Source organism: Apis mellifera, linkage group LG10 (genome assembly GCF_003254395.2).
Source record: "Apis mellifera strain DH4 linkage group LG10, Amel_HAv3.1, whole genome shotgun sequence".
NCBI classification, from domain to species: domain Eukaryota; kingdom Metazoa; phylum Arthropoda; class Insecta; order Hymenoptera; family Apidae; genus Apis; species Apis mellifera.
This window is the reverse complement of record NC_037647.1, coordinates 4,417,934-4,431,611: the sequence shown is the minus strand read 5'-3', so window position 1 is coordinate 4,431,611 and position 13,678 is coordinate 4,417,934. Positions and strand designations below refer to the sequence as shown.

The following is a 13,678-nucleotide window of genomic DNA, read 5'->3' as shown; positions in this document are numbered from 1 at the left end:
ATTAATGATTTTTACGTTATATATGTATATTGTTATATGCATTTATTATTATATCATATATAATATTATTAATATTATTATTACATCATATATAAATATAAAACATTATATAATATAATTTTTTGTTATATATAATAATAATTAATGTACATTTATTTTATATAATTATCTTATTACGTGATATAAAAAAAAATATTATGAAACTGTTAATCAGCTGGCCTCTTGGTCTAGGGGTATGATTCCTGCTTTGGGTGCAGGAGGTCCCGGGTTCAAATCCCGGAGGGGCCCGGTTTTTTTTATGCTAAAATTTATATTTTTAATATTTATATTTAAATAAATAATCATAATATATTCGTATATATAATATATTCGTAGATAATTATTTTTCTTTTATATTTAAATATAAATATAAAATCGTAAAAATGATATATATAAAATTTAATAGTAAAAAATTATTTTTAATAATAAAAGTATAAAAAATATACATATTTTTAATTACATAAATAAAATTTAATTTATAGAAATATTTTTTTTTTTTACAAATTATTTTTTTCATTAAAATATAAAAAATACATATATTTTTAATTATACAAGTTAGTTTTAAAATAAAAATGTACAAAATAAGATTCTTTTTATTCTTCGTCATTTTTTTATTTTTCACTAACTATTAAATAATTAATGTTTTAGGAGCATCACTAGCAAGCAGGAATTCCAGATTTAAATTAACAACTTTAAATTGCGCGCGATATATTTTCCTACTCCCAAGAAAGTCAAGATGGCGGCAACGCCAGTGCGCATGCACCAGTTCCTGAATGGTCGGGCAAAAACACAGCTGGTCTATGATCTCCGAAGCAAGCTGACGGTTGAACGCTATCAATGTGATTTTCGTGAAATTCTTACCGATCTACCGGTCAGATCGTGAGGTCAAGGCAGGCGTACGTGAAAATTTGTTCAGTGCTCGATTTATAGTGTTAGTGAGTGTGTTTAGATGTATGCAAAACTTGTTAATCGCGGTGTCACCACGAGGATTTTTCACTGCCCTGGATACAAAGGAGTTTCGTGAGGTGCTTCGAGCGTCCTTTCGGTAAGTTTACAATTTCTACTTGAGAATTTGTCGCATCGTGGTTTTCTTGATCGCATATAATATCGAATTTTCAATCAATCCACAGAGCCAAGTGACCTTTTTCAATCTACCGAACGTCTATATCGCGTGTCTACATAATTTTCTTTGATTCTACTTTTTATAATAACAATTTCTATAAGAAATCGAACAACAAAACACGAAGTTTATCGTATATTTCGTAAAATAAATTCTAAAAAAAATTTGCAGTCGAAACGATATTTCAAATAACGAAAAGGATTCGGCATACAGCATCTTTAGAAATAGGTCAGAATAAAGTTTTTCGTAATCTAGTCGTGAGATTCTGAACAGGTATCGCCTGTTGAGAAAGAAAGAGATTTTTATCGTGAGTTATTTCTTTGCATATGGGACTCTTGAAAATGAGCTGTCTTTGTTATCTTACATACTTGCCGAGAATTATACTTCTCCATTCAATTTTTTGTTTATTACGTAGCGCGTTCCTGTATATGGTAGTGGTTATTTACTATCTACAGACGAGAAATTTCCAACATTGTGAACAATATTTTATGCATAACAGGATTCTTATGTACATACAAAAGATTATATTTTGAAATTTTAATCTTCCTTTTGTTGTCCGGTCGCCGTCGCCGTCGCTCGTTTTTGCTGATGTTTACGTGTAAACACAGCTGTGCCATAATTCCATGGATAACGTTATCGTGCCACCGTAGTATCTATATATCGAGGTCTTGAACCTCGGTGTCTGCACAACTATTTTTATATCCTCGATGTGCTCTGTCACCGCGCGCGCGGCATCGGACGAGAGAGGAATCCGGCTGTTGTCGAGCGGTGCACAACCGTGCTACAGTCCTTAGGACTTTGACCTTGTCCTATGCAAAATGATACCTCTCTCGTTCATCATGCTTTTAATCGATGTGCCAATTAACGAATCGACAGCGACAAGTAACAAGCCGATTATTCGCTAATCATTGTTAAAAATACATTTTCTGTTAATTTTTTTATCCTTCTTATTTCATCTCATTTGATTCGATGCCTTTCATTGCATTTGTCTCTTTCTTTTTCACCCTTATTGTTTCATGGTATCGATGCCATTATCGTTGAACTTCGGACGTTTACTTTCGATCTCCAGTTTTTCAGCATCGATCGGTGCATACACGTATTACACAGCACGGCAGAATGGCTTAGCTACCGATATCCATGTATATAGGGTGTTTCAGAATGACTGCGTGAAATTCATTATTATTCATAATCTTGTCTTGAATATTAGCTAAATCATAAATTATTCTAATATAATATAGATACATGATATGTGTGTAATATAGTATAAATAATATAATATAAAAAATTCAATATTGTTTCGAGATATAATAAATAAATCGATTCAAACTAATAACAATATATCGTTTGGCACCATATGATCAGCAATAATATGATCAAAAAAAAAAAAAAAGAACAGTTTATTCTTTTCGAAATGTTAATTTCGACTCGCCAGCTGTTACCATTCCAGACTCTCTTATTTGTAATTAAAAATGCACACCCGTTCATGACAAGATTATGGTGTTAGATTTTGTAATGTGCGTATTTTACTCGAGATTCAATTTCGTACGTTCGTGAATTTTCTCGATTAAATTTCAATTGATAAATTTAGCTACGATAGTATGTGCATCATAGTCTGATGCAGAATGCAAAAGAAACTGTTAAAAGTTTTTCCGCTTCCGTCAATTGGATATTTTTATTGATTACTTTTTGTGTAATCAGTTTTATTTATTTCGTTTTTATTTTCCAATTTATTTTTTCTATTGATAGAAATCTTTTCTAAATAAAATATTAACATAATCTCAAATCAATTATTGTATTTCAATTATTGCATTCTGCATAAAAAAATTCACCACTTACTATAGGACATAGTTTTAAAAATAAATCTATTGACTAACCAATCAGCGATCGTGAAGTTAAACTAGGAACATAAAAAGGTTCGTCTTTAATCTGCGACAGATTATCTCACTAGAAATAGTGTCTCATTTGAGCAAGTTTGCAAAAAGCGGAAAAGAAAGAAACTAAAACGAGTACATAAAAATAGAACCAAACGTGAGAAAATTTTTTCGATTTTCGTTCACTGAAAGAAAAATTGTACGTATTTAACGTACAGATATAAATTTTTGATGAGCGGGTCGGATCGTAAATTCTTCTTCTTTCCCCATATATTTTTTACAAGAAGTGTTGTATCCTTAAACTTCGAGGGTTAGACATTTTGTGCGAAAATATACCGTCGACGAGAGGATTCATTCTAACCTAACGAAACTTCACAAATTTAGTAGTGACCTCTATAAATTCCATGGTATTCGTGCATCACGGAAAGATGTCGCTTTAACTTGCGCGATTTAGTAATTCGCCGGTCGAAAGATTCGATCTGTGGACATATTGAAATCGAAAGTCATGTAAGCACGCGTGTTTCGTGAGTTTAGTTAGTGAGCTTGATCCTTTTTTGCGACTCTTGCATTTCTTCTTCGTGGTTACGTAATAGTTTTTCGTGCCTGTAATCATCTTTAGAGTGCAGTATCTTCAAAATAGAATGGAAGAAATGACCGAATTAATTTAAGCGTGGTCTGCCTGGTCAGCGTCAAGCAAGCGACTTCAAATGCCGCCATTACTTGTCATTGTAACACGATGACTTTCACAATAGCCCGTTATATTTGAAAGATTTTGATATTGTTATTCTTTTTTTTCACGTTCAGAAATGGATTTGTCAATTTTTCAGGTAGGATAAATTAGGAGGATTTTTATATTTTATTATTTGTATTTGAATAGGTGTATATATCCTTAATGGATTTTTTGAATTTAGATATTCAAATTTAACATAACGAATATATAAATTGAATTTGATGTCGCTTAATATTGTCGATGCTCTTTTAAATATAATAATATTCAAGATTTCAGTGTAGATGTTTGATGATTGAAAATTAGCAATAAATGTGGGACAATAAATCGAGGCCTAACCTAGTTTTTTATCGTACGATTTAAACTATTAGCTGTGCATATAAATGACGTATGTGTGATCGTATTGTCAATCATATATTTATACATAAATTAGACGCACTATTAATGACCCATTATTTATTCCTGATTGTCTTGTCACTGTTGAATAAATATTATTTCATTAATTTCTTAAATTTATAATAAAATTGTCATAATATTTAAAAATGTTATTAGTCTTCCTTGAAACCAATTTGAAACTACGTTACATTCTCTTTGTAATGTTTTATAAGATAATTCGCATTTGCATTATTCGAGAAAAGTTATTTTCGGTGAATAACTATACATTTAATTGTATTCATTTTTTGTATCAACCTAATAAAAAATGATTATTAACGAATAATCATTTTTCATGAATATTTACGAATCACAATTTTAGTACTACCCATCTGTATAGCCATATGGTTTTTTTATTGTATTTTTTATTGCTTCTGCGCATACCTAGTAGAGATTGAATTTCTGCATACAGTGTATGCAAAAATTTTTTACTGAAATATTTTTAAACATTTATGTACAATTTTTTTTATTATATTAATTAATAATCATTACTTACTATATTATATCATGTGTTTAAAAAATCCTATATTCCAAAAAACTAGTTTTAGGATATAACATATAATATAATTCTTTTTTTTTTAAATTTCAACAGCATTTTTAACTTTAATTATATATTATTTCCATAAATTTCCATTTGGGATTGGATATAATGATAAAACAATATTAATAACATCTCATTCATTAGTAAGTAATCTAAATTATTATATTAATATAATACAATTATAATATTATCGCGATAATATTATAATAATACAAAATAATATAACAATCTTGCCATTATTTACATCAACAATCATTAAACAAGTAAACAGGTATTCATTTAATAAAATATCTTTTATTTTTAGCATGCATCAGTTTGAAAATTTTACATTATCAATAAAATTAAAAAGAAATATAATTTAAAAGATGGAAATAAATATTTTTGCATGTCTACTATTTACGTGTACGTATCATTTTCTTTAGCCTTAATAAAAGCTCACAATCTTGGCGACCGCAAGTATTGCCTTGAAAAAGCGAAACTTTGTCAGTGTTGGTAAATAATTCTGGTTTCACGACCACAGCCTCTCACAGTTTTTCTGCAAAAATATATTTAACAGCGCGTATGTGGATGAAAACAAATTAACCAAAGTACGACGACGATAACAATATAAATACGATTCGTTCTGGCAATTCAGAAATAGCCAGAAAAATTGGCCTCGTTTGCCTCACTTGCAAAATCGAGGATAGTAAATTGTCATTGAGTATTGATTTATTGGCAGTGTGCAAACGGCAATGAGAATAACGAGATTCAATACTGAATATCCTTAGAGAGTGAATCACAATGCTCGTTGCTGTTTTTACCAAAATTGGCCTTACATTCCATCCTTCATGACTTCCGTATTTCATTTCATTTATAACAAAAGAATTATAAACATTAGAATTATATTTTGATGCATATATGTGATTTGTTAATTGAAATGAAATTCTCAAGTAAATTTAGAAAGTTTAGAATTAATTCTTAATGATGAAAATTCTTCCATCATTAAGAATTAAACAGAAATTTTTCCATAACATGAAATACACGCTTTGTTTTATCCATAATTTGTAACGCCAAAACGGAAAATATTCAAAAATAGGAAGGAGAATGCAAGTAGTACGTATAGCCTTTCTACACACTTGTTCTTTTATGCAGAATAAAAGTCGGCTTCTTGGTGTATTATAGTTACTTGTCCGTGGACTGTACATTCTGAAAAGTGCACAAACTGTTGCGGGAATAGGAGCAGATGCTTCTAAAAGAAAAAGTATAAAATATTTCGAGATGCGGCAAGTACAAAAGTTTTCAAACAGGATTGCCATTTGTAGAATTTTTGAAATAGAAATGCAGTGAATGTTATTTCGAAGATGAAAAGCAGCTTGAAGATCAAAAAGCAAATATTTATCTTTATGGAGTTTGTCTCATAAAAATAAATATTTGAATTTTCTTTCCTTTTTAATTAAAATAATTTAAATCTTTTGTAAATTCTTATTGTATTTTAAAAATGAATGAACGTGGTTGAAAATTAATTTGAATTTACTTTCTATAGGATAATTAATTTAACTTTTTCCTCTTCGAACAGACTATTGTCACAGTATGAGATCAATATTCATTAAAATATTAATATCACAATATTTTTTTACAGATCTCGTTAAACAGACAATACCATGTTAAAATAATCACTCCTCATAGAAAATGATTTATTATTTATCATGGAAATTTCCAAGGATATAATGTTCAAATTTAATTTTTTCATAAAACAGAGCTCCACACTTTTAACCCAACGAGTACTTCCTCTTCGATCACACCGCAATCTCGAGGACACCGCGTATATTTATCGGCTCACGATCATCGACTGTCTTCAATAATATTCGTATCTGGAACATTCTGAAAGCGCAGGATACCTCGTGTACACACACTAACACACACTATCTCGTTTCAGTGACGCCCACACGTGTGTCGCGGATAATCCATCTTCCCCTCCCCTCCCCCTGGTAAGAAAGAAGAAAAACGATCGAGGAGGAAAGAATTTCAAGGGCTCTGGCTCTCAGTTTACAGAATCATGAGGACTTTTCCTTTCACGCGTATCAAGCCTGTCTACAAACACAGAAAGCGTAACGATTTCCACGAGCGACATTGTACAAATACACAGAGAAAAACGTGGAAAAGGGGACGGGATTTGAAATATACCCCTCGAAACGTAATTTTAATTGGAAGGTTTTTTTTTTTTTTTTTTTGGAAGTTCGTAATTGGACAGACTATCTCATTATCGTTGTTGGTTTAACGGAGCGTGCGATCCTCGGTTTTGTACCGTTTATATCGTGGAATTTTTTTTCCATCCCTGTTTTCCGATTCTTCTAATCGTGCATTTAAATCGGAATGACGGAATTAGGCTCGTTATAAAATTGAGAACGAACACTTCTGGCACGGTTTTTAAGCGTCTCGGTTAAGCGGTTTCCAAGAGGCGCGCAATTATATCGCGTAGCGAGAGAGTAATTTCGATAAGCATCGATTACGAGATTTTTTTTCTTCTCCTCTTTTTTTTCGAAACGGATTTCTCGGTTTCGATTGTGATTATTCCGACAAATGTATGAACGCTCCAATAAAATAGAAATTCCCGATGAGAATTTCTGATATTCCCCTCTACTTTTTAGTTTATTCATAAGAAATTTCATTATCTTATGAATATTCTAAAATTCGATTATTCTATCGATGGATGAAATGATTTATGAATTTAGATATTGTAAATCTATTTATATTTGCATAAAAATCCTATTCCTACAAATCATGCACTAATTAATTTTCAATGAATGATTCGTGAAAGGCAGAAAAACAGCAGATCGTGGTAGTCATTTTTATCTCGAAGAATTTAGGAATTAGATTAAATATCCAATCGACAAGGTTTTCGTTTTCAAGATTGAAATACGGTAAAAAATTAATCAACGGATTAATCAATAGTTACATCTCCCTATGATGTAATGATTCTCTAAAATTCAATATCCGTTAACCGATCATCGCCGATGCAAGAAAATCTTTAACTCAATTTCGATGGTAATATCGTAGAAATTTCCTGGCGAACCCGGAGGGTGAAATTCCATTTTTGCATAATTCCATCGTGGCAAACAATTTCGTCATTTTTGCAAATTCTTGTGCAAAAATCTCGACGATGCGACGATCCTTTTTGAAACGAAAGATTCGATGCACAGAAGAGTGTTCCATTTGAACCAATTATCGAAATTATAATATTCGAGAAAAATATTTCAAGATTTACTTTGTTTCGAGGGGGATATGTTATCTTTAAAAGAATAATTTTAAATTTTAGGTAAATATACCTTTTATAGATTTTAATATAATTTTTATTTATTTTTTTTAACGAAACTATATTTTTTTTCAGGTGGATCTGTCTATTCCGTGACAAATTCATCGATCTAGTTAGTGTTGAAGATCATTCAAGATCATTTACATTATCATAATTTTAATAAGTTTAATAAGTAGTTTAATAAGTAGTTCTTGATGATTTTATATAAGTTAGAAGTTAAAGATTAAATTTAGGTAAAATTAATGTATGTGTAGGATGGATTACGTGTTTTTCAGGTTTTTAAAAGGTGTTAATAACATTTTTTTATATTTTCTTTCATTAAGATTATCTTTATTTTTATTTCAATTAATAATAATATATATAATTTCTTTTTATATTTCGATTTAGTAGTTAGTGTAGTTAGATTTTCTTTCATTAAGATTATCTTTATTTTTATTTCAATTAATAATAATATATATAATTTCTTTTTATATTTCGATTTAGTAGAGATAGTTTCGATTAGATATATCGATTTAGATATATAGTTAGTGTTGAAGATCATTCAAGATTATTTACATTATCATAATTTTAATAAATTTAATAAATAGTTGGTTTCTTGACGATTTTATATAAGTTTGAAATTAAAGATTAAATTTAGGTAAAATTAATGTATGTGTAGGATGGATTACGTGTTTTTCAGGTTTTTAAAAGGTGTTAACAACATCTTTTTTAATATTTTCTTTCATTAAGATTTTCTTTATTTTTGTTTCAATTAATAATATATATTATTTCCTTTTACATTTCGTTTATTAAATGTTTTTTAAATAGACGTAAATATTTTTACATTATTTCTTCTACTCGCGAAATTATCCGCGAAATATCCAATTCCTAGAATTGCTGTTGTGAAGGGAGCCTGTTATCTTTGACCCATGATTGGTGTTATCTTAGCTAGCCATGAATCATAGAAGTATGAAAAATACATTTCTTTATTTTACAATTACATATCATTATTAAATTACTGAAACTTTTTTTTAATAAAAATAATATCAAATACATTTTTAAATGAATTTAAATCGTGTGATAAGTAGATACACGATTGAGAAGAAAGATAGAATCTCTGAATTGAAGAGAAACAATAGCTAGAAATAAAATATTCCTTAGAATAGTATCCCTCTCGAAAATAAACGTACAGGATTCGAAAAATGTATCTCGATTAATGTTGCAACGGTTTTTTAAATAGAATTTCATTGTAGAATAAATATTGAATCTGAATATAAAAAAACTGAGAAAATAAATTCCCAATATATTATAAAAAAAAAATTTTAATAAAGTTAAAAGTGATAAGATAATGATTAGAAAACAGAGGAAATTATTTTCTTAAACATTTCTGGGTTGGATCGCGAATATTTACAGGTTGCATAAGTTTTTAGGTGAAGGGAAAAAAATAAACGTTGTTAAAAATTAACACGAATTCTTTTTTTATTTCTCGGTGAAATGATACTGTTGAGAGCTCGGAGAAAGTATTTTAAGAATGAGTGGAACAGCTGCCGAGAATTTTTCTCAATGAAATGTTTCATGCATAATAGAAATTTTTTTTCTAGAAAAAAAATGTGTAGAATCATAGTGGAAAGAAAGTTGTAATTACCCCGAATAAATTAATTTTTGATCGCGTGATAAAAATTTCTATTAAATAATATTATTCAACTAACTATAATTAATTGATAAAAGTTACTGTTCTCAATTAATGAATATAGAAATTAAGTAGAAATACAACAAACGAACAATTTTATTTTTAAATAATAAAAATATCGACAATCTGTAGACAGAATAATTTAACACTTTTATGTTTTTTTAGGAAAATAATATTATTCAACTAACTGTAACTAACTGATAAATGTTACTGTTCCCAATTAATGAATATAGAAATTAAGTAGAAATATAATACAATTTTATTTTTGAATAATAAAAATATTGTAAAACATTGACAATCTTACAATTTCACAATCTATAGACAGAAATTAATTTAACACTTTTATGTTTTTCTAGGAAAATGAAGCAATTAAATCTCGAGTTGTAACAAGATATTCATCGACAGAGTTTAAAAACGAAGTAATTCACGCAGATCCTCCCTCAGAATTACTTATGAATTCATTAGGAATCGATTGGTGCGCTCTCAATACCTTCAGATCCATATCTGGATGTGCAGATAGAAAACAATTTCCGCGGAATTAGTTACACCAGTTCAACTGGTCAGAGGTTCTGCTGTTGAAATACAAAAACACAAGCTATAACTATATCGAAAAGCAGGTCAGCTTAACCATTCACGCGGATTTCAGTTTCATTGACTTGAAACGATGAATGCGTATTTGAAGAAATAAACGCGTGATTCTGATATTCGCAGCGATGAATCTGAAATATTCGTTTACTTTTTTCCAGTCAAAGGATTCTAGGAACGGAATAAAACTTGTTTCTTCGAAATCTTGTGACGCGATAAAATATGATACAGTCAGGGAGCGTGTGTTCGACTTTTCGACAAAGATCCATCGCGGTTCTCTTTTTATTTGAAACGAAGATATTTAGGAAATAAGTTTCTCTAAAATTTCCAATTCCGCTTCGTCATAGATATTCAAATCTGACACGGCCGTGATTCGAGAATAATAACTCGGCGATCTACTTTTTTGGCGCGCGAACTTATTTAAATTGCTAAGCGCACTTTGTAGGTGTATCTGTAGGTTTCTTTCATTAATCATGAGTCTTGAGAAGCACGACTTGAGCAATCCGTGTGCCGCAACTAGATATAATTAGCAATAACTTAAACGCGGAAAATTTTGTTTCTTTCTTTTTTTTAAATTTATTTAGAAGTCTTCGAAGTTATCCATTATTCGCAAATTATCAAGTATCTGTCTTTTTGAGAAGAATGGAAAAGAATCCACGGATAATCATTGAACGCCACAACAACAATTTGCTTCACGCAAAAGCGAGCAAATTCGCGTGGAATGAAGGATCGGAGGCAATATTATGGGTAGAAATATTTCATAGGCGTCGTGCGTTTAACAGTCGATTGCATCCGAGCTATTCATGTTCCCAATGACCGAATCGGCCGTAAGAAATCAGCTGTTCGTGATGGAATATTTATTACGAATCGTTTATTGGTGAGAATCTTTCGCTCGTTACTTCACAGTCACGCGGAACGCGCCTAGTGAATAATTACGTTTGGAATAATTTGTTGCTTGTACGGTTGTTAAATAATAATATTGTCGAAAATTGATTTTCAGCGTGTATCGGATCTTTTCAAAGGATCCGAGAATTGAAATTAAGAATCTTCTAAAAAAAATAAATAAAAAGTTAGAAATGTAGGAGAACTAGGGAAAAAAAGAATCAAAAGTCGGAAATATCGAAACAAATTATTCCAAGAACATTGGAAGGAAAATATTATTCTCTCGAAATTTTTTATTCGTTTCAGATTAGCGATAAGTTTACGTAATCCACACACCTGTGTTCGTTATCTACATTAACACGGATAATAAAATTGCCGAAAGAATAAATAGAACAAGTTATTCCATTCATCCATCCATTTCTGAAACATCGAAATGAAATTGATCTTCGAAAATTGAAAGAATTAAAAGGGAAAAAAATATAATTCTTTTCAATCGTTCCAAATAAGCGATCAATCCTTTCAATACGTTATTTACGCCATACACACCACCCGATTCCAGCTAATGAAGCAAAGTTATATACACGAGACGCAGGAAGCGTTTGTCTCTTCGTGTCAGCTTGGTATACAATCGACGTGTTTCGAGGGAGGGGGGGGAAGAAAGAATTGCCGATAAATTGCGCGAGAAAGGCTTGTTCCAGAAAACCGTTTATACCGGTTGCATCATGTGAGCATTGGGATCCACGTGAGTTTTAATATCCTAACCCCGTTTCGGTTAATTACTCGTGATTAGCCCGAAGACAATCTGAACTAGGTCTTGCCACGTAACTCCTCCCATGCTTTTCAACCGTTCGCTTCATCAGTCTTTTATTGCTGCGTATGATGAATAATTCACACCCTTGGCTATGATTTGATACTTTGTTATGGAATATCAGAGTAATTAAGGCTGATGCAAATGAAGATTGCTCTTGGAATTGCATCACGTTGTTAATAAAATAATAAACGACAGGACGTTGGAAAAATTGTTCAAGATTTTTATAGATGGAGGTCTTGTTACAACTGTTGTAAAGTACAGCTCGTTTATTACAATGATAGAGAAGTTCGTGTACACCCTGTATATAAACGTACTTGTCTCGAAAAAACTCACGGATCGTTTCATCTTGGACACGTATCGTATTTGCGCGTGTAACGCGACACACACGGAGAAAGTAACATGTTTGTCATAATTGCCGATTTCCCCATTCCGGTATGAAAGGAGGCTAAGGTCGGATCGGTGATCGAATCGATCCGGAGAGAGTGTGTGTGTGTGTGTAGTTTTCTTTTCACGGTTCCCTACCTATTGCATAATGGAGCGTCGCCATCCACGATTGTCGATCACGGAGGAAATTTCGAAACGTGGAATTTTCGACAATTTTCGACGCGGATATTCCTCCCTTCTTCTCGAGAAGAATTATTTATCCTTTTTTACATTCGTATCTTGCTATTTTCACACGCGTTTTCGTCGATAAATGGGTGGATGAGGATAAAAGTATGATTGAGCGCTCTTGATAAATGTTTAAAACGGCCAGATATCGGAAAAATAATTTTAGAAATAGCGTTTTGTGACACGCGTCCGATCAATTCATTAAAGATTATGCGTTTTTTCTTGTTGCGTAACCGTTATCTGAATTTTTACACGATAAATAAATTAAAATTGAAAATATACTCGTTATCGTTAACGATACTTGCTAATCGAATCTTTTTTATATACTCGGATTGGAATAGAAATTTCAGATTGAAAGAATCGGTGCGTTATCTTTATTTTTTATTTTTTACATAAATTATATTCTTCGAATATCATTGCGAGTAAAAAGTTTGTTTCAATAATATATAATTCGATACGAAATCGTTTAAAAAATGATACGTCGAAATTCTTGTTATTTCGCGATATTTTTCACACTTGGTGACATATCTCGTTCTAATTATATCTCTAATCTTTTGTGTACCCAGCCTATCTTATAATAAGAGAATCTTATTTTTTATCAAAAGATCATTGAATTCGATTGAAAAATTGAAAAAAAATCCTCGATCCTCTTTCAAACTCGCCTTCATTTTTATATCTTCGTGTATACGATATCCTGTCAGAAATTTCTCGCTAAATCTTCGCGTTTCAACCGAAGTTACGTGTGAAATATGAAGTAGGAGGCTTGGGAAATTCGGTTTACAATCCATCATCCACGATTTCTTTGCAGATGTGTTTCGATAGAATATCATCGATTTATAATAATAATTATTTAAACGAATCTTGGATATTGAAGAGTGTGCAATCTGTACGCGCATTGCAACGTGTTGTATATCGTGCACGAGTGACACACTTTGGTTGATATCTGGTTTGTTTGTATGATTGTGACGAAAGACCAGGATGTAGATTTCGAGGAAATTCGAGGAAGCTTTGAGATATCGTTTGTTGGCGAGTTTAAAAATTGTAAATCTGTCTGTGGTGCATCTGACGGTATCTTCCTCTTTTATTTTCACAAGTTGTTC

At 30.9% G+C, this 13,678-nt stretch overlaps 1 protein-coding gene and 1 non-coding gene across 2 annotated transcripts in view; both read left to right on the top strand.

The window, feature by feature from the left end:
- Positions 1-216: 216 nt before the first annotated feature.
- On the top strand, positions 217-288 carry TRNAP-UGG. Its single transcript has one exon. It is a non-coding gene; the product is annotated as a tRNA-Pro (tRNA).
- Positions 289-796: 508 nt separating this feature from the next.
- LOC100577188 overlaps positions 797-13,678 on the top strand; it is a 45,643-nt gene continuing 32,761 nt past the window's right edge. The window contains exon 1 of the mRNA XM_026443349.1: positions 797-1,084. The gene's annotated coding sequence lies outside the window, so the exon portion shown is untranslated. The remainder of the gene's footprint in view (positions 1,085-13,678) is intronic.